The sequence below is a fragment of the Ceratotherium simum genome, chromosome 2, assembly GCF_057802395.1.
Source record: "Ceratotherium simum simum isolate JZ-2026a chromosome 2, ASM5780239v1, whole genome shotgun sequence".
Lineage (NCBI taxonomy): Eukaryota > Metazoa > Chordata > Mammalia > Perissodactyla > Rhinocerotidae > Ceratotherium > Ceratotherium simum.
The window spans coordinates 72,622,715-72,647,925 of record NC_141901.1 but is presented as its reverse complement, the minus strand read 5'-3'; the positions used below and the strand labels follow the sequence as shown (position 1 = coordinate 72,647,925).

Below are 25,211 nucleotides of genomic sequence, written 5' to 3'. Positions count from 1 at the left end.
GCCCCAAATGAACGGAGAGGAAACTATACATACATGCACACACACACCCCGATTCCCACTTGTTCCTTTTAGGAGGCCACTTACATGCTTCCTGGTTTTGGAAGCACTTTTTTAGCATCATAGCCTAAAATATGTAATATTAAATCTAATCAATAACTCCCCTGTCTGATCTGTGAATGGTTTATCTATCTCCCCCACTACACTGTGAGCATCCTGAAGTCATGCTATATTTTGATTCCATTTGTTTTGGGCCAAAATGTAGCAGGCACTCAATACAATTGCCAGATGAAATAATCAATCCAGTGAACATGATGCAGTCTACACAGAAGCTGAAATATAATGATGCACACCTGAAATGTACACAGTTATAAACCAATGTGACCTCAGTAAAATAGAATAAAAATGTTTTTCATATTCTCATATTTTCTACCTGATTCAACAATAATTTCACAAATATAAATGCCAGGCACTTTGACATATACTTTTAAATTCAATTCTCCCACTATTATTGTAAGATAGATGTTACCATTCCAGCTTTAAAGATAAAAAAAACTGAGGCTGAAAAGTATATAGAGACAAAAACAAGATGATAATATATTATCTTCCAGGATTTTTTGAATGATTTGTTAAAGATAACATAAATAAGTACCAAGTCCTGGCTTCTGAACATAGCAGTAACTCAGTAACTGGTGGTCCTTACAATTATTGATCCATGGTAAGTGCCAGGACTTGTTTGTGTCTCCTAGTTATACATCAGTGCTGGGCCAGATATACCACAGCTGCTCATAATTTAAAATTAATGGCTCTTCTACTCCTAAGACTATTACTTCCTTTCTTCAGTGCTCATTCTAATCCTTGGTGCTATCCCTTGGTTCCCATAAGGTCTACATTACTAATTTCTAGAGATCATTTCACAAAATGAGACACAGCTCCCCTCTGGGGACTTCCTGACCCCACTTTGGGGAATACATTCTTACATTTTTCCCAGGATTTTAAAAGAATTTCCTTCCTGGCTTTAAGAAGCTGAATGCTGCCCGCTTCTTGTCATTTTTAGAGTTGATGAGTTGCAGCCTTGTCTAAGCAGAGTCCAGCTAGCACCGCTATGGAGGGCTGTGAGAGAAGCAGCTGGCTCTACTCAGATGAACCATGCAAGACTCCCGCAATCTTCTAGTTCACTTTCCAGTCTCTCTCAACTGGCACCTGGAAATACTCAACCTCTTGATTGCTAGTACGGTACCATAAAATATTTGCTTCCCACTGTGGGGTGGAGTAGGGTTGCCTGCCCAACACAAATGAGCAGTCCCTTCTAGGATGCCAGTCCCAGCTGTGCCTCAACCCTGACTGCATGCTCCCCCTCCTGGCACTTATTTGACTCCTCAGGGATTTTGATGAGAAGCAAGAGGAAGAGAGGAAAAGAGTGCAAAGAAAAGCCAGGAGAGGGTCCCAGATGAGCTCACACTCACTCAGAGATAAAGATCTAAATTCAAAGATCCTAGTGTTAGGGAAATATATTAGAGTAGGAATGGACCTTGGAGCCAACTAGTTCACTAGTGAGTAAACTTCTTTACATGTGGGCCAAAATGAAAATGTATACAGGTGTGGAGGAATAGATCTTTACAATTTTTTTTTTTTTTTTTTTTTGGTGAGGAAGATCAGCCCTGAGCTAACATCCATGCTAATCCTCCTCTTTTTGCTGAGGAAGACTGGCTCTGAGCTAACATCTATTGCCAATCCTCCTCCTTTTTATTTTTTCCCCAAAGCCCCAGTAGATAGTTGTATGTCATAGTTGCACATCCTTCTAGTTGCTGTATGTGGGACGCAGCCTCAGCATGGCCAGAGAAGCGGTGCGTCGGTGCGCACCCGGGATCTGAACCCGGGCCGCCAGTAGCAGAGCGTGCGCACTTAACCGCTAAGCCACGGGGTCGGCCCTAGATCTTTACAATTTAACACACATCTTTTCACATTTCCTCAAACCTCACAACCCTTATCTTTACTCAGGTGGCAGATAGAATATGAGGAATGCATTGCCTCAAAAAAAGATGACACAGCATGCTGCAGATAATAATTCTTGGCTTATGAATTTCAAAAGCTTAGGCCTAGGTTTAACACTAATATTGTATCAAACTAAACATTTCACAGCTATTCTCTTGTTTAATCCCCACAATAATCCTATTATGTGGTATGGTAAACGGAATAATGGCCCCCTCAAAGATCCCCGTGACCTAATCCTTGAAAGCTGTGAATTGTGTTACTTTACAGGGCAAATGAAATTTTGCAGATGTGATTAAGTTAAGGATCTTGAGATGGGAAGATTAGCCTGGATTATCCAGGTAAATCCAATATAATCACAAGGGTCCTTATAAAAGGGAGGCAGAAGAGTCAGAGAAGGAAGTGAGATGACGGAAGAAGGGGCGGGGATCAAGCAGTCACTCCTATTAGCCAGGTTCAGGGAATGTCTGACCGTTCTTGTGATTTGGACAAGGTTCATGTTTTGTTCTGACGTAAGTATAGGGTGGTCTTGTTTTTGCCTTGATCCATCTGAGTCGCAGAGTGGCCTTGTCTAATGCTGCTGTTTTGTGAAACTGTTTACACTCAACAGGGGAACAGTAAAGCCTAGCTGATAGTACCAGGCTAACTCTCAGATGTCCTGGGCTGCTTCTTTCTTTCTTGCTTTTTATATAGTTTGTATAATCACCCATTTTATGTTTCATTCTTTGTTTAACTATTCTCCTTCTGTTGAACATATAGATTGTTTCCAGATTTTCAGTATTAAAATAAACCTGTAAATTTCAGCCTCAAACGGACTTAAACAATAAAGGAGATTTACTGGCTCCTATGTCAAGAAAATGAACAGATCAGTCACAGACTGAGAGAAAATATTTGACAAATCAAATATCTGATAAAGGCCTTGTGTGTCCAAGATACATAAAGAACTCTCAAAACTCAATAAGAAAACAACTTAATTTTTTTCTAATGTACAAAAGATTTGAACACTTTACAAAAGAAGATATTCATTTGGCATACAAACACATGAAAATATGCTCAGCATCATTAATCGTTAGGGAAATGCACAATGAGATACTACTATACACCTATTAGAATGACTAAAATGAAAAAGACTAATCATACTAAGTGTTGGTGAGGATGTGAAAGAACTGGAACTCTCATAAACTGCTGGTGGGATGCAAAATAGTACAACCACTTTGGAAAAGAGTTGGACAATTTCTTAAAAAGTTAAACATACCTACTGTGTGATACAGCCATTCTACTCCTAGGTATCTACCCAAGAGAAAAGGAAATATATGCCCATAGAACATAGACTTGTATACAAATGATCATAGCAGTTTTATTTGTAAAATAGTCAAAAACTAGAAAGAACCCAAATGTCCATCAACAGGTAAATGGATAAAAAATTGTGGTACATCCATACAATGGCATACTACTCAACAATAAAAAGGAATGAACTTTTGATACACACAACATGAATAAATTTTTTAAATAATTATGCTAAATGAAAGAAGCCAGACAAAAAAAAAAAAGCACATCTGTATGACTCTATTTACATAAAATTCAGAAAATGCAACTAACCTGTAGTGAAAGAAAGCACATCAGATGTTGCCTGGGGAATGGGAAGGAGTGGGAGTGAGTGATTACAAAGGGGCAGGAGGACACTTCTGGAGATGATGGATAGGTTCACTATCTTGTTTATGGTGATGGTTTTTTGGGATATACACATGTCAAAACTCATTAAATTATACACTTTAAATACGTGCAGTTTATTTTATGTTATTATACCTCAATAAAACTGTTTTAAAAAGCGGGAGGAGGGGGAGGATGGGCTTCAGTGAAGCCAGTGACTGTCGTCAGAGATCCAATTTCTTTTCCTTTCTTCACTGTGCCTCCTGGTCTGGAAGATAGAAAGCATTCCCCTGATTGACAGGGGATTTCCAAACCAGAGATCTGAGACCTGAAATTCACCGTGATTGGATATGCTTAGGTCACGTGGCTACTTTCCAAACAATCACTCTGGCCAGAGGAACAGAATACAGGGAACTGGGCTTACCTCAGGAGGTGGTGTCATAAATCTTTGTAGCTCTGATTATTTTCTTGTGAGAATCTTAGAATTACTGTGAAAAGAAAAAGGTACCAAATTTTAGGCCTAATGTCCTGGGAAAAAAAAGAAAAGAAAAGCATACTTAAAAGGGCAGTTTAGAAGAATTTTGTGAAGGACTAGTTACAAAGGCATGAGGAGAATTAAGAGCTAACGAAACTGCAGGGGGATTGATAACAGCAAGAGGGATGGGATGAGGGGCAGGGAACTGTTTCCATTTTCTAGACCTGAAGGGTGGATGGAGGCGCTGTTCTTGGTACCTGGTGAGTGAAAACTATGAGAGAAGAGCTATTTGGGGTTGCTGTGGCCTTAGGTAGGGAACACATCCCAGCTAATTTGAGGCCCAGCAGGGAGGGAGCTGGGGAAATAAAACCCCAACCCCTCTCCCCTCCTCCTCCTCCTCTCGCCTGCCAGTCAATGGACCTCACCCAGAGTCTGGAGGGTGAGGGACCCTGGGTGATATGGTCCAGTCAGTAGAGATCAGCCTCCCAGGGCACTGAGCAGAGTGGAGAAGGGTGGAGAGTGATATGGAGAGAAGACTATCAAGCACAATACTTCTTGCCCAGTTGCTTTCCACAAAGCTACTGTTTAAAAAGTTGTATTTTCTCCTCTTAAAATAGTGCTGGGAGGCGATTAATGAGGGACTTCCACGCCCTGCTAAAAAACAGCCTCCTGTTCTACCCCTGCCCCTAAATTGTTGTTTGCCAAATACGTTTGCTGTTGTCTTACAAAAATCGAAGTTCTCTAAAAGTCAGGACAGCGGGGCATCTGGCAGCACAAATAGGGGCTGGCTTTTTCAAGGAGTATCTTAAGCCAGCTGCAAGGCTCAAACCCCATTGAGTCAAAAGAAAATTCAGATTATCTCCTTCTCTAGGTTTCCTCCCTCTCCCCAAATTCATCAGAAGAAGAGTTCTAATTGGATATAAAAATAAAATAGCAGTCCCCTCAATTTGTCATGAAAAATGTAAATGCATAGGAGGTGCCACTGAATGAAAAGAAGTGGGACATCCTACTTGAGAATAAGCCATATTAGGAAATAGGGAAGCAACTGAGGAAAGATAGTGACTTCCCATTGTAAACAAAGAGAGGAAGTCCTGCCGAGTTTTCAAGGTTTGGTCTCTATTATAAGGTGGCTTTTTATTGGAGTGAGGAAGTACCGTCTAAGCAGGGACCCCTCTGCAGACCAGACTTACCTAGGTGTGTCTGCAAATCACTTGGGCCAAATCCTATCAAATGAGGGCTACGGAGCCTTTCAGGTCGGGAACAAATCCTACAAGGCAGGGTTTCTCAAACTTCAGTGTGCCCGGGAATCGTGTAGGATCTTTTAAAAATGCAGATTCTGATTCGATAGGCCTGGGGTGGGGCCTGAGAACCTGACTTTCTAACCAGCTCCCAGGTGATGCTGATGCTGCTGGTCCCGGGAGCACACTTTAAACAGCAAGCCTGTAAAACAGGAGTGCTAACTCAGAGTCCAAGCCAGTAGCAGATGTGTGATGCAGGAGGATACAACACAGCATGTTGGGGACTAGTGGGAACCCTGGTGGACCTGAGCACCATGTTCTCCTTCAAGCATTCAAACAGCAACATTGTGGTCTCCCAACGAAAACTGTCTGTGGTTGAATTCCACTCCTACCAGTTTTCAGCCTCTGCACAGCGCAAAAGGCAGACAGGCATATTCGGCCTAGTAACAAAACCTAAATTATAAACGGGAGAGCTAATTCTTGCTGGCTCAGATTTTTCTCTCAGTTTAGCCCCCCATGGACTCATGTCTAAATGTGGTGGAGAACAGGGACTTTAACATTGTAGTGAGCTGTTGCACTTAAAACTTTCTAAAAGATGTTGGAGCACGGGCAGTATACTACTGCTCTCTCTCTCTCTCTCTAACAGTAAAACACAAAAGAGGCAGAGCGGCATTCTCCTCCATTTGCAGTGGGGTGCTATTTTGGCACCTTGAAGGTCCCTCTGAAATCACGGAGGTGGCAGTTTTAGGTAGATGCAATGGTTCACAAACAGAAGCAGCAGCTATGGTGCCAGGCAAGATGATGCCTACAGAAAGGGGGCTGGAGCAGGAGAAAAAAAGCCACATGGTAACTAAAATTTCATGCGGACCCCTGATAACACCCAGAAATACCAGGATGGGATGGGCTAGGGGTTTCCAGGAGCTAGGAACCTACATCGGTAGGTGGGACAAGAATCAGCCAAACGCAGGTTACATTAAGATGACTAGGGAATGGTTCTTTTGTCCTATGTGATCATCTGTGCCCATTATTGTTTTATATTCCATCTTCGTTTCCATCTTTTGAAACAGGTTAGACCAGCACAATCCAATAGAGATATAATACGAAATACATATGTAATTTTAAATGTTCTATCAGCCACATTAAAAAAGTAAAGAAGTGGGGGCTGTCCCGGTGGTGCAAGTGGTTGGGTGCGCGCACTCCGCTTCGGCAGCCCCGGGTTTGCAGGTTCGGATCCCGGGCACACACCGACGCACCACTTGGTAAGCCATGCTGTGGCAGCGTCCCATATAAAGTAGAGGAAGATGGGCATGGATGTTAGCTCAGGGCCACTCTTCCTCAAGAAAAAAGGGGGAGGATTGGCATCGGATATTAGCTCAGGGCTAGTCCTGAGCTAAAATAAAAAAAAAAAGTAAAGAAGTGAAATTTATTTTAACACATTTTAATCCAATATATCAAAAATATTATCATTTCAACATGTATTCAATATAAAAAATTGAGATTTTTCACATTTTTTTTTTGTACTAAGTCTTTGAAATAAGTGTATATTTAATTCTTACAGCACTTCGATTCAAACTAAACACATTTTGAGTACTCCATAGCCGTTTGTGGGTATTGGCTACTTCACTGGACAGCACAGGATTAGACTATGCTACATCTTGTCTTGTAGTTTAAGAAACTCATTCCTCGTACATACTCTTATTCCATAGGAATGATTTCCGTAAAACATTAAATATCATATACTATATCCTGAAGTGTATTCTAAAATGTGTTATAATTTATATGATCATTAATTTAATAAAAATGCATTCCAGATAACATATTTATTTACCCATCTCTGTCCATTCCAAGTGCTTTAGTGAAGAAAAACAATTATGGTCTTATCTTGAGCAGCCACAAAGCTATATATTAACAGCTTTAGTTAATGAAACTTAATGAAATGAACAGAATTTTGTCTCAAATATTGGTGCTGTGTATCTATCTATCTATCTATCTATCTATCTATCTATCTATCTATCGGTGAGGAAGATTAGTCCTGAGCTAACATCTATTGCCAATCCTCTTCTTTTTTGCTGAGGAAGATTGGTGCTGGGCTAACATCCGGGCCCATTTTCCTCCACTATATATGTGGACGCCACCACAGCATGGCTTGGCAAGCGGTGCGTCAGTATGCGCCTGGGATCCGAACTTGCGAACCCCAGGCCACAGAAGTGGAGTGCGTGCACTTAACTGCTGCGCCACCAGGCCAGCCCAACTGAAGATTTTTAAAACTGAAACGAAGTAAAGTACTGTGTAGTTTTAACGTGTTTTTGGAGACCAATGAAACATGTTAAAATTACCTATCTACTTTATATGTATGAGAATATTGAAGTGATGGTTTAAATAAGCTACAACCAGAGTGATCATATGTTCCAGTTTTCCAGGAACAATGCCAGTTTATGCCTGTTGTCACATCATGATTATTAATAATTCCCCCTTTCACTCTCAAAATTATGCCAGTTTAAGCAATTTTGGATAAAGTATATGGTCATCCTAGCTATAGCACATAATGTAATGAAAATCTTAGCATTAAATGAAATTTAAAATTTAATCACTAATATGTATAGCTTGAACTAAAACATTCTTTCTCAAAGAAAACAAAAACCTTCTATGTTGAATTTTTCTATGTAAAATCTTGTACCCAGGGGAAAGAAAGAATGAGGGGTATTTCTATCTCTTTTTACTCTTCATTTCAAGGCTATATTCAATGGATTTAATTTACATAAATGATTTCCAGAAAACTGATCTGTGGGCATAACAGAGTTACTTTGTTTTCTGCATTTCACTCTTTAAGATTAATTATTTTGTTCCTATGGGCCGGTCATTTCTTGACATAGTACTCTCACCAATATTTTAGCATTCAAAAGTGTTTGCAAAGAGAAGATGCTATATGGATATAAAGTATTATTTCTGCCACTAAGATAATATAATTACTTATCTTTGAATAAAATAAGGAAAATATTTTAAGAATTTATGTTAAATCACAACAGTTCACCTAGACTGATATGGAACCAAAAGAGATATTTCCTAGTATATTGCCAAGATGGGCTCTCAGTTGTCTGGAAGGGCTGAGCCTGCAGACGATTTGCCTTTAATGCTTGATTCGGGTGGAAAGCGGCAGACACAGACAAGCACTGGCATAAAGTCACTGCTCCCGTGTGGTTGACGTGAGATGTGAACAGGGGTTTTCTAATTCCAAGCCAAGGCTTTTTCTACTTCCTTTCACATTTCAGACGCTGTGAAAAGAGCAAACCTCTAGAATTTGGGGTGATGGAAAAAGGGGAAGAACACATGGGCAGAGGTAGACTGTTAATGCTCTAGTTCTTGAGCTGGGCTATAGGTTTGTAGGTTTTCATTATACTATTGAAAATAAACAAATAGATAATAGATTATGCATGGCCCAGTGATAATAGTGTGTCCGTAAACCAAAGATTATAATTAATTAAATTCTGTGCCAGCTGAGGTACAGACTTTTTTAAGTTCTAGCACTATACTTGACAGCTGTATGACTTTGGGCAAAACGCATAACATCGCTGAACTGAAATTTTGTAAATCTATGTGTATCGGTCAGAGTTCTCCAGAGAAAGAGAACCAATAGGAGATATATGTATACATATACATATAAAGAGAGAGAGAGATTTATTACAGGAATTGGCTCACACACTTACGGAGGCCAAGAAGTCCCACAATCTGCTGTCTGCAAGCTGGAGAGCCAGGAAAGCAGGTGGTGTAATTCAGTCGAAGTCTGAAGCCCTGAGAATTGGGGGCTGGTGGTAGAAGTCCTGGTCTGAGTCAGAAAGCACAAGAACCAGGAGCACCGATGTCCAAGGGCAGGAGAAGATGGATGTCTAGCTCAAGCAGAGAGCGCACATTCACCCTTCCTCCACCGTTTTGTTCTACTCACATTTTGTTCAATGGATTGAATCGTGCCCCCCTGAATTGGTGAGAGTGATCTTTACTCAGTCTACTGAGGCAAATGTTCATCTCTTCTGGAAACACTTTCACAGATACACCCAGAAAAAATGTTTTACCAGCTCTCTGACCATCCTTTAACCCAGTCAAGTTGACACATAAAATTAACCATCACACTTGGTTTGAAAAAAAGAAAAACCTGCTTTACTACCTGCCTAACAGGATTATTGGAATATTACACTAAAAAAATTTATGTGAAAAACACAATGCCTGGCTCACAATAGGCATAGTTAGTTTTCTTTCTTCCTTTTCATGCTATCTGCTTCCCCCATCAATGCCCCTGTCTATGTAAAACCTCTTTTCATCAAGCATAAGAAGTTGTTTTTAATTACTTGACTGCTTTGTTCATTCTCTCCTTTTTTTTTTCTTTTTGTTGAGATTTCAGCTTTCGCTTATCAGGTATAATTTACTAATATCCGTTTTATCATACTCATATTTATGTGGGGGGAGGGAGAAATGGGAAGGTAACTATAGTAGGTTGAATGGTGCCCCCAAAAAGATATGTCCAACTCCAAACACCTGGAACCTGTGAATGTGACCTTATTTGACAAAATGTCTCTTTGGAGATGTAATTAAGCTAAGGATCTAAAGATGAGATCATTCTGGTTTATCTGGGTGGGCCCTAAACCCAATGACAGGTGTCCTTATAAGAGACACACAAAGAGAGACAGAGAGAGAAAACAAGAAGGCCATGTGAAGGTAGAGGCAGAGATTGGAGCTATGCTCCCACAAATCAAGGAATGCCTGGAGCCCCCAGAAGCTGAACTACGCAAGGAAGGATTCTCTCTAGAGCCTTCAGAGGGAGTGCAGCCCTGCTGACACCTTGATTTCTGGCCTCCAGAACTGTGAGAGAATAAATTTCTGTTGTAAGCCATCCAGTCTGTGGTAATTTGCTATGGCAGCCACAAGAAACTAATACAGGAACTAACATTTATTGCATGCTAGCCCTCTTCTGGGAGCTTCCAACATGTTGTCTCAGTTCGCCCTCAACAGAACCTGGTCAGGTAGTACTATGATGCCTATTTTTTGATGAGGTAACTTACCCACAGTCACACAGCTAATGAGTGATGAGCTGAGGTTAAACCTAAATTAGTCTGATCATAAAGCTCAAACACTATCCACTGCACCATGCTACCTGCCATAACTTATTTGCCGTAAATTATTCTCTTTATAGAGAGTGTGACATTGAAAAAAACATCAAGGGATCTTTTTTTCACCCATAAACATACAAAGTAGTCTCACCACATGTCTTCATAAATATTTTCTGCCTGCTTGATAATTGAATGGACAGGAAGGTTTATGTAGAAATAAAATAGCAATTATGTAGAAATAAAATAGCAATACCCTATCAAGTAAGTCAAGGAGTGCTGTACTTCAATATTGGTATTTAGGTTTCTTTTTGGTCTTTTATCTTTTCTTTCAGGTGATCTTAGTCTTTCATTTATTCATTCAATAATTTATTCAACAAATATTTTTTGAGTATGTATCATGTGCCTGGTATTGTGCTAGGTGACAGTGATATAAAAATGAATAAAATATCATTCCTGTCCAAGTTACTCCAAAGGGAAAATTAGTTATAGCTTACAGGTTGTACAGAATACTGTAGATTGCTCAAACACTTTTAACCATGAATAAAGCAATGTTGCCAAATTTTACATACTTTCTACTTTTTTACTGCTACTCAAACACTGAAGATTTCCCCCACCTTGGTGTGAAATATAATCTCCATAAGCTCAGCTTTATGCAGTATGCATAGGACAAGATGGCGATAGAACATAAGGACATGTAGTTATTAGTCATGGCAGTAATGTGCGGGAACGGGTGAGAGTTGAGGCAGACCAATAGAAATTCTAAGTATTTTCATAGTTTAGCTTAGATATTTGTGTGAATTTTCCAGACCCAGGAACAAGAGGCTCTGCAGAGGTTATCTCATTAAGCAAGGTAAGCAGTCTCAAAAGACTCTCAACATTTCTATTGCTTAAACCTGTTAGACACTGTTTCTATTGAATACCTCTTGTGAGTGTTGGGAGATAATTTTCTATTGAGCTCTCAATTTTCTGAACACCTTGTGAGTGGAGTCACTGATAACTTTTGTTCTAGACTATTCCTTTAAGGATGTCTGTATAGCAAACAGCTTTGGAAGACTGAGGTAATATTTCTTTCTGAGGAAGAGGGCAGATTTATTTGCCAACCAGTAAAATAAAGTTTGTGTCTCTCACTAGTGAAAAGTTCAATCAGGTTTGCTTGTGGCTTTCATATTTAAAAATTGAGGATTTTGCTGGGGGGGGTTGATGACTTTATTGATAGATCTCAGATCTTGGCCTAATCAATATCTTTGCCCCTTTGTTTTTTTTTTTTAATTGATGTCATAATAGTTTATAACTTTGTGAAATTTTAGTTGTACATTATTGTTTGTCAGTCACTGTATACATGCATCCCTTCCCCCCTTGTGCCCACCTCCCAATCCCCTTGCCCCTGGTAACCACCAAACAGTTCTCTCTGTCCATGTGTTTTGGACAGTGGAATATTATCTTCCACTTATGAGTGAAATCATGTGGTGTTTGTCTTTCTCTCTATGGCTTATTTTGCTTAACATAATACCCTCCAGGTCCATCCATGTTGTTGCAAATGGGACGATTTTGTCTTTTTTATGGCTGAGTAGTATTCCATTGTATATGTATACCACATCTTCTTTATCCAATCATCAGTCAAGGGACACTTGGGTTGTTTCCACTTCTTGGCTATAGTGAATAATGCTGCAATGAACATAGGGGTGCATAAGCCTCTTTGGATTGTTGATTTCAGGTTCATTTGATAGATACCCAGTAGTGGGATAGCTGAATCATAAGGTATTTCTAAAAAATTGAGGATTCTTAGGCTCAAAGTTCCTCAGCTGTTCCTCACACTGTGTGTGCCACATCCACTTGGACCCACTTGTTCACTGTCCCAGTGGGACTTGGAGTAAAGGGGAACTAACATGAACAAGAATTTCTTGCTACCTGCTGTGTGGTAAATAATGAAGTACTTTGTCTGACCCAGCAGTCTCATGTCTTCTACCAGCATCTATGAAACTGTGACAGCCTACCTTGTTAGCTTGCAAGAAGGATAAAATGTGGACCCTTCACAGTTCTTGACAGTGCACCACTTCAAATCCTATAAGCCATAACTCTTACTTCAGCCACTGCTGCTGCAACTTGTTCTAAGGAGACCTCAGCTAATTTTGTGCAGAAGCAATTTGATAGTACCCTTGCTTCAACCTGTGAAGTGTCCCTCTAGGTGTCTACTCTGGTGAACCTCTGACACTCCTGTTTGGAAGACCTATTGGAACCTACTTAGTACTCTGGCATGTGCCATCTGGAAGGGTAGAGGGAACTGACCAATGAGAAACAGAATTTAGCAATGGATAAATAGTTGCTTCTTCTTTTAAACCAAGATGGAAAGTTCTACAACATATTTCAAAAGCCTCCTCAGAAGATTGTACAGGATCATGCACCAATCACCCACAGGGGTGGCCAACTCCTTAACACATCTTTGTGTTGGCTCCTCCTCCTGCCCCTTGTATGCCTGCTCCCTGGAGTCACATTGTTTAATAAATGTTACTGGCCTTAAGGGGAACCCAAACAAAGATACCATCTTATGTGTCTTGGCTTTAGCAATTGTTATTTTCCCATAAGTTAACATCCAGAATATTGGAAGAGTTATTATTGCATAAGTTTTGGGACTAAGCTGTTCAGTGCAGTCTGGATTCTGGGTTCTAACAGAATACCAACGCTTTTGAGGTGCCTTAAGTAGCATGTTTAGTCCTTTTATTAACTTCTTTCATAGGACTTCCTAACCTCAAATTGAAAAGAGCAAATGTAAAATGATAACCACAAAATGGCATATAAGAAGGAAATGCGCATATCCCACAAACACATTCATTTCTCTAATTGCCTACTCAAGGTTTGCTAAAAAAAAGGAAAAAGACAGGAAAATTTGGTATGCTGGTTTTTAGACCAGTTTTACAATAAAGTGCTCACTTTGTTCAAGCAAAATGTAAAGTTTAAGGGAACTTATCCTTCATTTTTAATATTCATGGTGACTATCCATGGGTAAACTGCAGTGGAAATGTGGTGGAAAGAACGCATTGGCCAGGGGTCTTGCTACAAGGAACGATCTTGTAAAGTTAACTTGCTTTGACAAGTTCCAGATGTGCTTCATCTGACCAGAAATATTGAGATACTGGAGCCTGGCATAGATCACAGAGATGTGATTTTTTTGGCTATATAGAAGATGAGTATTTATAAAATCAATTGTCTGCTTACAGGATCTAAAATTAGCATATATTTTTAAAAATATTTTTTGGTAAGGCTGCTGTTTTTTTGGGATGTTATGCTTTATTACAGCATGTGTTAGAAGGCACCGATCATCCTTATTACTGGGCCTCTGTTTTCTCTTCTCTTTTATTTTTTTGGTTGCTACCCTCAGCTTCTTTCTTAGCTATGAGATGGCTGGAAGAGATGGAAGCTATACATACTACTTAAAGTGTATAGCTCATCATCTTCAGGGATGGCTAGTAGGCAAAGGATCCTCTTTAGCTCCCTATAACATATTCTGAAATCATAGTTACCCTTTTTTAAGGGAAGACCACAAGGGGGTATTTGTAGACAGTGAGAATATAACACAGGTTGTTTAGGTTTTATGACACCCAGAGGAGCTTCCAGCTTTCTAAAGAGGTGTGATAAAAATTCTCAAGCAAAGTTTATTGCGTAACTTATTTTAATTTGCTCCAAATTTTAAGACATATGTACTATTCTATCTTTTTCATGTGGCTAGGGAGAGAGGATGTATTAGAATGTATGAGTAACAACATAAGTAGGACTTAAACTGTTAAGAAGGCTTAGAATCATTGCTATGAAATGAAGTTGAAGTAATTTTATTGGCTTTACCACAACCCATTGCCAGCTATACAAGCACAAGAAGGAAAGACTCAGTGGATCTTTGCCTTAACTTCAAAGAGGCACTGAGTATTTGCTGGCTTCTCCTTCCTCATGTCAAAAGTAAACACCAAAGTCACTGTCCATCCATTGTCACGCTGTTAACAAAGACTTCAGCATATGAATTCGTGCCATATTTCCTCCATCTCTGCCTCCCATATTTTTTTCACATGGAGACGGTGAATTGGGGCTCTCCTGTCAAGAAAAAAAAAAAATACCATTAGAAAGCACTAGTCTTGGTTCTTAACTGTTGTAATTAACAAATACTAAAGTAAGAATTTGTGTCCTTTCTTTCTCCATATTAAATAGGTGATTTAATGTATGGTAAAATTTCTTCTGCACTCCTTAGTGACATTTGTTTAATCTGTATGTTCATGCCACAATGCAAGCTGCTTTTGTGATGCTCCAGGAGTTGGCAAACTTTTTCCATAAAGGGCCAGATAGTAAACATTTTAGACTTTCGAGCCACACATCTCTGGGGCAACTAGTCAATCCTGCCATTGTAGGGCAAAAGCAGCCATAGACAACACATAAACAAATGAGGGTGGCTATGTCGCAGTAAAACTTTTATAGACACAGAAATTTGGTTTTCATATAATTTTCATGTCACAAAATATTATTTTTTATTGTGAAATTTTTGTTGTACATTATTTATCAGTCACCATATAAGTGCTTCCCTCTATACAAAATATTATTTTTAAAAACTCTTTTTTCAATAACTTAAAAACGTAAAATCCATTCTTAGTTTGCTATGTGTATAAACAGGCAGCAAGCTAGATTTGGCTCACAGACTATAGTTCACAGACCTCTGATGCTCCAATATCAAATTTTTGAGAGTTAAGTTTACCATTGTGCTTAAAGCTTCAGAGTAAATTGTGCCTGTGCCTCCATTTAAAATTCTACTTTAGTATTTGCGGGGAGGGGCAGGGATTTACAACCTAACTAAAATTCTTCTTTGGGATAAAATTTGGTATTTAAAACCTAAAACAGAGAAGGCAATTGTTCTAAATCTGAAAAATCTCTAGTATTGAACCCCAATTAACATTGCAATATTAAACTGTATCTTTATAAATTGTCTTAATAATAATGGACATCCACCTTTTTAAGTTTTTAAATAAAAGTTGACTAATTGTAATCTTATTCTGGAATTTAAAAACATACAAGAATATTAAAAGTTTTATACAATATTGACATGTCATTTTAAAAATTTACTCTCGAGCGTACTTCTTTTCCAGGAAAAGGGCACCAAGACAAAGGCCCTGAACTTGGAATTTCTAGGGATTTTTCAAAACTTTAAGTCGTCTTCTTTAAAGATAACAAGCAATTGGGAGTCAAATCATTATGACTTCATTGTAGTGAATATTTTTCCCATTAATGGCTGAACTGAAACTGTCAGCCCATTTCAGAGTGGTACCAGATGCTAGCAAGTTTCAGGCCCTGGAGATGAAACCTGACGCATAACAGTACTTGCCCCTTGACCTCCCAGTCCTAAGTGTGTTTTACTTTACATTGGAGCCCAGTGAATGTAAAGAAAATTTCAGCGGTCATAAGTTTGTATTTAAATTTTTAAAATATGAATTTGTCGTATGAGTGTCTCTGAATTTTAGTAACAATAACAAGATTTATTCCAGAGTGTTTGAAATCTGTATGTTTTAGGGGAAAAAATACGTTGTTTGTTTTCTTTGTATGCTGCAATCACCTTCAAGTATAGCATGTTTATTTCATCCTATAAATACTTTTTCCCTCTTGGTAGATTTCCAGATATTTCTTACAGAGTTTCCCATTCCTTATGTTTTTAATTTTGAAACTGAGTTACAACTACACACAGCTACCACAAAAATGGATAGATGAACAGATAAACAAGACAACAAGATAGATAGATAATTATTATACTAAATAGCTCGGCTTTCTTTTTTGTTTGTTTGTTTTTACCTAATCCTGAGAGATTTGTATCTCTTTAAACTATGCTACAAAACAATAGGACAAAAATCAGTATCTTTTTTCCAATAATAGAGCATGCGATTACTTATACTTTCAAATTGAATTTCAAATTTAACTTAACCTGAACCATTTATTTGCTAGCTACGTTGAACAAAACTTTTTTAGAAATATAGTTGAGGTCTACTGGAAAAACTGGATATTCACATGCAAAAGAATGAAGTTGGAGGCTTACCTAACACCATATGCAAAAATTAACTCAAAATGGATCAAAGACCTAAACATAAGAGCTAAAACTATATACCTCTTAGAAGAAAACAAAAGGCAAAGTTTTCACGACATTAGATTTGGCAATGATTTCTTCAATATGACACCAAGGACACAGGCAACAAAAGGAAAAATAGACAAGTTGAATTTCATGAAAATGAAAAACTTTTGTGCATCAAAAGACACTATCAGCAGAATAAAAAGGCAAACGACAGAATAGGAGAAAATATTTGTAAATCATATATCTGATAATGGATTAATATTCAGAATATATAGAGAACTCCTAAAACTCAACAGCAAAATCCAATTCAAAAATGGGCAAAATGGGCCGGCCTGGTGGCTTAGCGGTTAAGTGTACAGGCTCTGCTACTGGCGGCCCGGGTTCAGATCCCGGGTGCGCACCGACGCATCGCTTCTCCGGCCATGCTGAGGCCGCGTCCCACATACAGCAACTAGAAGGATGTGCAACTATGACATACAACTATCTACTGCGGCTTTGGGGAAGGAAAAAAAAGGAGGAGGATTGGCAATAGATGTTAGCTCAGAGCCGGTCTTCCTCAGCAAAAAGAGGAGGATTAGCACAGATGTTAGCTCAGGGCTGATCTCCCTCAAAAAAAAAAAAAAAAATTGGGCAAAAGACTTGAATAGACATTTCTTCAAAGAAGATACACAAATGGCCAACAAGCACTAGAAAAGATGCTCAACATCACTAATTATTAGAGAAATGCAAATCAAAACCACAATAAGATACAACCTCACATGCATTAGGATGGCTACTATTCAAAAAACAGAAAATAACAAGTGTTGGCAAGGATGTGGAGAAATTAGAACACTTGTGCGCTGTTGATGGGAATGTAAAATGGTACAGCTGTGGAAAACTATATGATGGTTCCTCAAAAAATTAAAAATAGAATTACCATATGATCCAGCAATTCCACTTCTGGATATATATATTCCCAAAGAATTGACAGCAGGGTCTTGAAGAGACATTTGTACACACATGTTCATAGCAGCATTAGTCACAATAGCTAGAAAATGAAACAGTCTAAGTGTCCACCGATGGATGAATGGATAATCAAAATATGTTATAGGCATACAATGAAATATTCTTCAGCCTCAAAAAGGAAGGAAATTCTAACATATGCTACAACATGGATGAACCTTGAGGACATTATGAAAGTGAAATAAGCCAGGCACAAAAAGACAAATACTGTCTGATTCCATTTATATGTGGTACCTAGAGTCAAATTCATGGGGACACAAAATAGACTGGTGGTTGCCAGAGGTTGGGAGAAACGGGGAATGGGGAGTTACTGTTTAATGGGTATAGAGTGTCAGTTTTACAAGATGAAAAGAGTTCTGCAGATGGATGCACAAAACCATGAATGTACTTAATACCACCGAACTGCACACTTAAAAACGGTTACGGTTGTCGAATGAAATAGTCTGGGTAAAGGTTAATTAAAGGAGTCTATTTGATAATCAAGGTGAGGAACTCAAGTCCTGGGAAACAGTCCAACAGTACCTCAGAGCAGGAACTGCTTGGAGGTCTACAGATGTGAGTGCAGTTTATATACTTTTTAAGAAAGCAGTGTCCACACAGGAGAGGGCTTACACACCTGATAGTCATATACTCCAGAGAGAACATGAACCAGAGCTTTTTGGTTATACATCAAACAAGGCTTGTAATGGTGGTGGTATCTATGCGTGGAGAGAAGCAAGGACCAGGGTCATTACTTTTTCCCTCCATCTCTAAGAAATGCAGCTGGGAAATGCGGGAGCAAGGTACACTTTATCTTTTCCTGTTGTGGATCTGTCCAGCTGGCGTCTTCAGTCATGAGGTGTGAGTTGCAGTCATTCTAACAGACTTAGGATGCCCTGCATGGCTGCTTTACAGTACAGCACTGACTTTTATTGTACTGACTTGAAGCCTATGCAGCTCGCTTGCTAGATTTGCCTGTTAGACCAGCGAGAGGGGTCCCAGTTTCGTTCACAAGATTATGTGTATTTTACCACAAGAAAAAATTTTTTTTTTTACATATAGTTGAGGTCTAATGTAAATCAAGATCTTTGTAATCAAAGAGTCCTGGATTCAAATTCCAGTTTTGCCACTTACTGGCTTGCTGTTGTCAGCAATTTACTTAGCCTTTTCTAAAGCTCATTTTCCTGGTCCATAAAATAGGTCCAATTATTAGAAGACTTAATGAGATAACACATATAAAGATCTTACTACAGTATCTTAGTCAGTGCCTATGACATTGCCCATTAAATGTATCCCCTTCTCTTCCTCTCATTATACCCATATTTCAAATACACCTCAAATGGAATTGAGAGGGAATTCTTGGAGACTTTCCCTTATAGAACTGCTATTGAACTTTCCTAATTTCTGTTCAGGATGCCTGGGTGGGAGGGAAGTCCCCTAGTTTGGTCACTAGAATTTATGTCCCTCAATGCCAGCACTGTGTTCTTTTACCTGTAAATGCCCATTTCTCTCACTATTCTAATCCAAGACTAAGCTTAAATATTATCTACCTACCTCAACTGCAGCTGGACTCTGAGGAAAAGAGTTGGGGTTGGAACCATTTATCCCAGTTTTTTCTCAACTCTCCACCAGGTTCTTAAAAACAAACAGGCCTATTTATTCAAGGAGCAGCAGGCCAAAAAAAAAAAGTAGTGCCACCAGCTGCCAGACTCTGGTTGTGAGCCCCCACCTTGTATATGGGGAATATGTGTTCTTTTTGTTTTGTTTCATGAGATCAGCCCTGTGCTAACATCTGCCAATCCTCCTCTTTTTTTTTGCTGAGGAAGACTGGCCCTGGGCTAACATCCGTGCCCATCTTCCTCCACTTTATATGGGAGGCCGCCACAGCATGGCTTGCCAAGCAGTGCATTGGTGAGCTCCCGGGATCCGAACCGGCGAACCCCGGGCCGCCGCAGCAGAGCGTGCGCACTTAACCACCTGCACCATTGGGCCAGCCTGGGGAATACATGTCCTGTTTGTTCATACTCTCCCACCATTGACCCCAGGACAGCATATTCTCTTGTTTCAGGTGTTTTCTCACAGGAGAGATGTGCCTGGAGGCAAGTACCACGTTAGTGACTCTTCTTGGACAACAACTTTGACTGCTACAGACTCTCATCATCTTCAGGGGGAAGCCAAAAAAGGCAGAATCAAGTCTCAATCCATCACCCAGACGAGCAGGATACACATAGGAAGCTCCTCCTGTGTCCAGGGTTCAGGCTATCCCCTTCCCAACTCCTGCTCCCAAAAGGGACCCACTGCTCACCAATATACCTCCCCTAAAAATGGCTACATCAGAAGAAGGGATATACTTTTCATTGGCTAATTTGTTCCTATATCCACTCCTTAGAATCACTGACCTAGTTATTATTTTTCTCTTGCAAAGGAGACCATGTTTGGCAACACTAGAAGCAACATTCTTGTGGTCACGTCAGCAATGATGGGAAGAGGGTTCTTACTTTTGCTTTCTTGTAAACCTTGTAGTTCATAAGCAAACTAGATGTTTGCTCTCCTTTCAACATCTCTCAAGGAGAAATAAACACAGACAAAATAGAAATGTCTTGTATGTAGCATAAAGCTTCATGTAGGAGTAAACTCAAAAAATTGAAGATTTTTCAAAAAAGAGACCATTTCAGGTCATCTATTTCAAGTTCTGGCTCTTGTTCACTCTCTAAACATTTATTGAATAGCTCACCCAGCTTATGACCTCTTCCTCCTCTAGTTTATTTTCTACGCTCTCCCAAAAGTGATCTTAATAAAACTCAAGTTTATTTCTCTCTCTCTCATTTAATACCCTTTATAGCTCTCTATTGCCCTCATTTTGAGAATAGTATACAAGAAGTTTCATGATGAAGTCCTTGTCTACTCTCTAGCTCGTCTCCTACCAATCTTTCTCTATTTGTGCTGAAATAATACCAACCTATAGTTCCCTGAACATGTTCGTCTATTTCAGTCCTCTTAGAATGCCTAAGAGAATGCCTCTTCCTTCTCCCATTCACCTGGTGAACTCCTATTAATTTTTTAAAACCCAACTTGGACTTCAATTTCCCCAGAAAAAGTTCTCTGACTCAGAATTAATAACTCCCTCTTCTGTACACTTATTCCATTTTACTCATTCATTTATTTGACAAATTCAATAACGTTTGGCAAATATTTACTGACCTACTTAATATATGTCAAGTGCTGTGCTCTTGAATCTCATTATCATTATTCCATCCCTGCTAAAACTCACAAAGGGTTCACCATGTGCCAGGTACTATTCTAAAAGATATACATTTATTAATTTATTGACCTGAACAATACTTCTGTGAAGTAGATACTCTTACTATCGCCATTGCATAAATGAAGCAACTGAACCCCAGAGAGGTTAGGTAACTTGACCGTGGTCACCTTGGCAGTGCAGCTTCAGCGTGCATGTTCAGGACAGGTCTTGCCCATATCTTATTAGAGTTAACAAGTCTAATGAGGAAGACTGACATTAACAAGAAGTTATAACAAAATGTGATAAAAGAAGGAATACAGGATGCTATGGAAGCATGCACCAGGAGACCTAACCTATGTAGTTGGTGAGGCTTCCCTGAGAAAGATATGCTTAAAGCTGGGTTGTGAAGGACGAGTATGGAACCTGTCCACTTCAACCCCTAGATAGACTTTAAGCTACTGGAGGGAGGAGTCCTCTTCTTGGTCATCTCCATATGACAGGACCTATTCTGTTGCTAGGCACAGCAAATGTGAGAAGGTATTTATTGAATGAATAAATAAACCAAAATGTTAGGTGTCTTCTTTAAGCTCTACCAGAAACTTTAAATATTTTCTTATTTAATCTACATGTAACAATCCTGCAAGGCAGTTATTTCTCCTTCCTGCATTACTAATTGAGAAACAACTTCAGTTCATTCGTGGACCTTTGTGTATTTCAAAATTCCTTGCTGTTCCACTGCAGTTTCAGAATTGACTCTTGGACAGCTCTTTGGCTTTTAAAAAACTTATAATTTTATTTTTTCAAATAAATGTTTTCCCCCATGAAACTCTAGGTGTTTTGTCCTATGTATATTTTACAATGACTGTCTAGGATTTTAATTTATAACATGGGTTTTATTTCATTTACTTGACTATTTCTGTCTTAGTCCACTCAGACTGCTATAAAAAAGATACCATAGAGGCCAGCCCGGTGGCGTAGCAGTTAAGTTTGTGCACTGTGCTTCAGCGGCCCAGGGTTCACAGGTTCTGATCCCAGGCGTGGACTTATGCACTGCTTATCAAGCCATGCTGTGGTGGCATCCCACTTAAAGTAGAGGAAGATAGGCAAAAAAGAGGAGGATTGGCAACAGATGTTAGCTCTGGGCTAATCTTACTCAAAAGAAAAAAAAAATACCATAGACTGGGTGGCTTAAATAACATTTCTCTCAGTTCTGGAGGCTGGAAAGTCCAAGATCAAGGCCCAGACAGATTGGGTGTTTGGTGAGAACATACTTCCTAGTTCATAGACAGCAGTCTTTTTGCTTGGTCCTTATCCAGCAGAAGGGGCAAAGCAACTCTCAGGGGTCTCTTTTATAAGGGCACTAGTCTCATTCATGAGGTTCCACATTCGTGACCTAATTACCTTCCAAAGGCCCAACTTCCTAATACTATCGCATTGGGGGTTTGGTTTCAACATCATCCTGTGAATTCAGGGGAACATAAACATTTACTCTATAGCAATTGCCCTAAGAGAAGATTTCCATTCATATTCAAAAGCAATGTATTACCTTTATCTTTATCCTAGGTTGTCTAACTTTGAGGAGTTTCTAAGAGAGTAGCTCAGCTTAATAGTGGAGGTTAAAAAAAAAAAGTGGGGAGGGGATAAGACTTCCAATAACTTTTTCTTTTTTTTTGTATACTAGGCTTGCCTGCCTTCCTGCCTGCCTGCCTGCCTGCCTTCCTTCCTCCCTTCCTTACTCCCTCCCTCCCTTCCATACCTCCATGGAGAGAGAGACGAACAGAATTATTTGAAAGTTGTGCTGGGAATTTATTCTTATCCTGTACAGACTGTACAAGGGACTGACCAGGAACTCCCCACTTTTCCCAGAGCGAGAAGCTGCACCCAAGTCAAATTTCCACAGGCCCCAAAGTCTCCACTTGCTGGGCTCCTGATTTTCCCCAGACAAGTTGTCTATAACCACTTGGCATCCAAACACAGATTGCCTGGTATCCAAGTAGTTTGAACCTCACTAAGATTGTTCTCAGGTGTTCCCTATAAGAAAGGAGAACAACAGGAGGGCAGGATAACCTTTGCTGCAGCACAGACCCACCATCTCACTGGCAACAACAGGTCCCTGGCCTCTCTTGCTAACCCTTAGCTAATAACTTGTCCTAATAATGTTTATTCCTTTACCCAAATTGTGTGATTCTGACACTGCAAAATTCACTCTTAGCCACCTTGAAAGACAGCACTAAATAATTCTTTGTCAAATGAAAATTTCTGCTTTACTTAGCAATCAGGAGTAAAATGTTTTGAGAGAGTGCTAGGGGTTAAGGGGTAGAAGGGTGAGAAGAGTTCTGCTGACAACTGTTCAGGACAAGTTAAAGATTTTTAACACAACTGGATAAACATAGGAGGACTCGGGGTCATATGGTACCCCAGGCCCCAGCCCAGGTAAAGATTGGCTAATTGCCCCTCTAACTCACTCACTCTGTCAACAGAAAATGCACAGGCTTTGTGACATAAGGAGTAGTATTATAAGTCCTGACTCCTCTCCTCTTGTGTGAACTTGTCAAGCAAGTCTAACTTCCAACTCAGCTTTCAAAAAAAATGCCTTATTTATTTATGTGAATCCAATTTGTCTTACCTGTAAGCCACCATTCTAGTGAGACAGTAGAAAATTCATTCTTTGCATCCTATCTAACGCCTGCCAAGATCATGCAAAGGTCCAGGGAAGTGTCTTATGCAGCACCAAAGCACTGAAGAGGCCGCTTGTTAGTGATGAGATACCCATTGTCCAGCCCAGTGGGTCCCTGTCCTGTGCCAACAGGGATGGGCATCTCGCCAGGCCTGGGAACCTGTCTTCCTATAAGCACTGCCCAGTCATTTCTCCACTCAAGTTTTCCACCTCCCCCTCCAGCAGACAAGACCTACCAACCTCTGTCCTCTTCCCATTTGAAGGACCCCATCCCCTCCTCCATCTACTTTTTCCCTTCCCCATAGAACATCTAGAACAATAAGACTAAAGTGAGCACAGTGGTATGTATTTTCACATGTTAATTCCTTTTTCTACTTCCATGTTTTCTTTCTTTTCTTACTTCCCCTTTCCATTCCCTATCTCTTACCTTTGAAGATGAAAAATCCAAAACTATTATTTTACATATTCATTATCTTTTCTCTGACATAGTTTGGAACCATAGAAGGATCTAATACAGTCCTGTTCTGACATCAGTTGCCTAAAATCATTGCAGAGCTTTCTCATTCCTTTGAAATAAGACTACCTTCAGATTCCTACACCAATGGTTTCTGCTTCTGTCTCCCTTAAGTTTCTGTTCTCAACTCTGTTTCCCTTCTTGGTAATCTATGACTGTCTCCTTTGGAAGTGGAAGAAAGAGGAAACAACCTACTGGATAAACAAACTCACCTTCCTCAAAAAATGAGTTCAACAAGATAAGATCAAAAACGCAGTACATGTTGATGAGTGCAAAAATATGCTAAGCATTAATAAAACACCTATCCTATCTATGGCTAGCACTGAACTAAGTGCTATGACAAATAAAAGAAATCCTTAAAAGACAAGATCCTTCTCCACAAGATTACAGTCTAGTTGAAATGTGAAATGCACAGAAGAGGAGTGTAGTTCAGAAAATGTGACAGCATATTTAATAAGGAACTAAATTGTTCAATACAGTTAATTAGAAAACAAAACAGCATGAGATAAAATTACTTATAGTTGATCCATAAGGAGTTAAGCATGAATTAGGGAAGCGACAGATCCTAGGCTGAGATATCCAGAGAAATGGAACCTTCACTGATCTTAGAGGATGCATAGATAGAAACAAAAGATAAAAACAAGAAACACACACATAGCTAGAGGTAGAATAAACATCCAGTGAAGGAAAAATAGTGAAGACATTAGTTTATTCTGTGTCCTCACTACTTAACTTCCATGCAGCATTCGCTGCAGTTGACCACTCTCTTTCAATTGTAAAACTTTCTTCTCTTCACTTCTATGACATCACCTTCTTACCTCACAGGTTGCTCCTTCTCAGTCTCCTGCTGGCTCTTCCTCCTCTGCCCAACTTTGAAATGTTGGAGGTTCTCATAGCCCAGTTCTCTACCTACAATCTTTGCTTAGATAATCTCATCTAGTTCCATGATTTTAAGTTTCACGTATAAACTCATAACTGCCAAATTTGTGTCTCCAACCTAGACTCCATTTCAGATCAACATATTCATTTCTTTACTTGACATTATCACTTGGATATCTAATAGGCATCTTGGACTTGATCATTGTCAATATCCTCCAGCCAAAGACCACTAGGAACACAACGGTAGCTGAACAAGTTGGGTTTATTTCTTGGTTGAGTAAGTGAGAATGCACACCATGGAGAACCATGGGGCATCTCAGTAAGAGGGTGTTGGAAATGTGGGCTTGTGTTAGGTGATTTAGGGAAGGGTTCTAGGA

At 39.5% G+C, this 25,211-nt stretch overlaps 1 long non-coding RNA gene across 1 annotated transcript in view; it reads right to left on the bottom strand.

Moving 5' to 3' along the window:
* Positions 1 to 14,244: 14,244 nt before the first annotated feature.
* LOC147918053 (uncharacterized) overlaps positions 14,245 to 25,211 on the bottom strand; it is a 49,717-nt gene continuing 38,750 nt past the window's right edge. The window contains exon 3 of the long non-coding RNA XR_015549147.1: positions 14,245 to 14,531. This is a non-coding gene — a long non-coding RNA (uncharacterized LOC147918053). The remainder of the gene's footprint in view (positions 14,532 to 25,211) is intronic.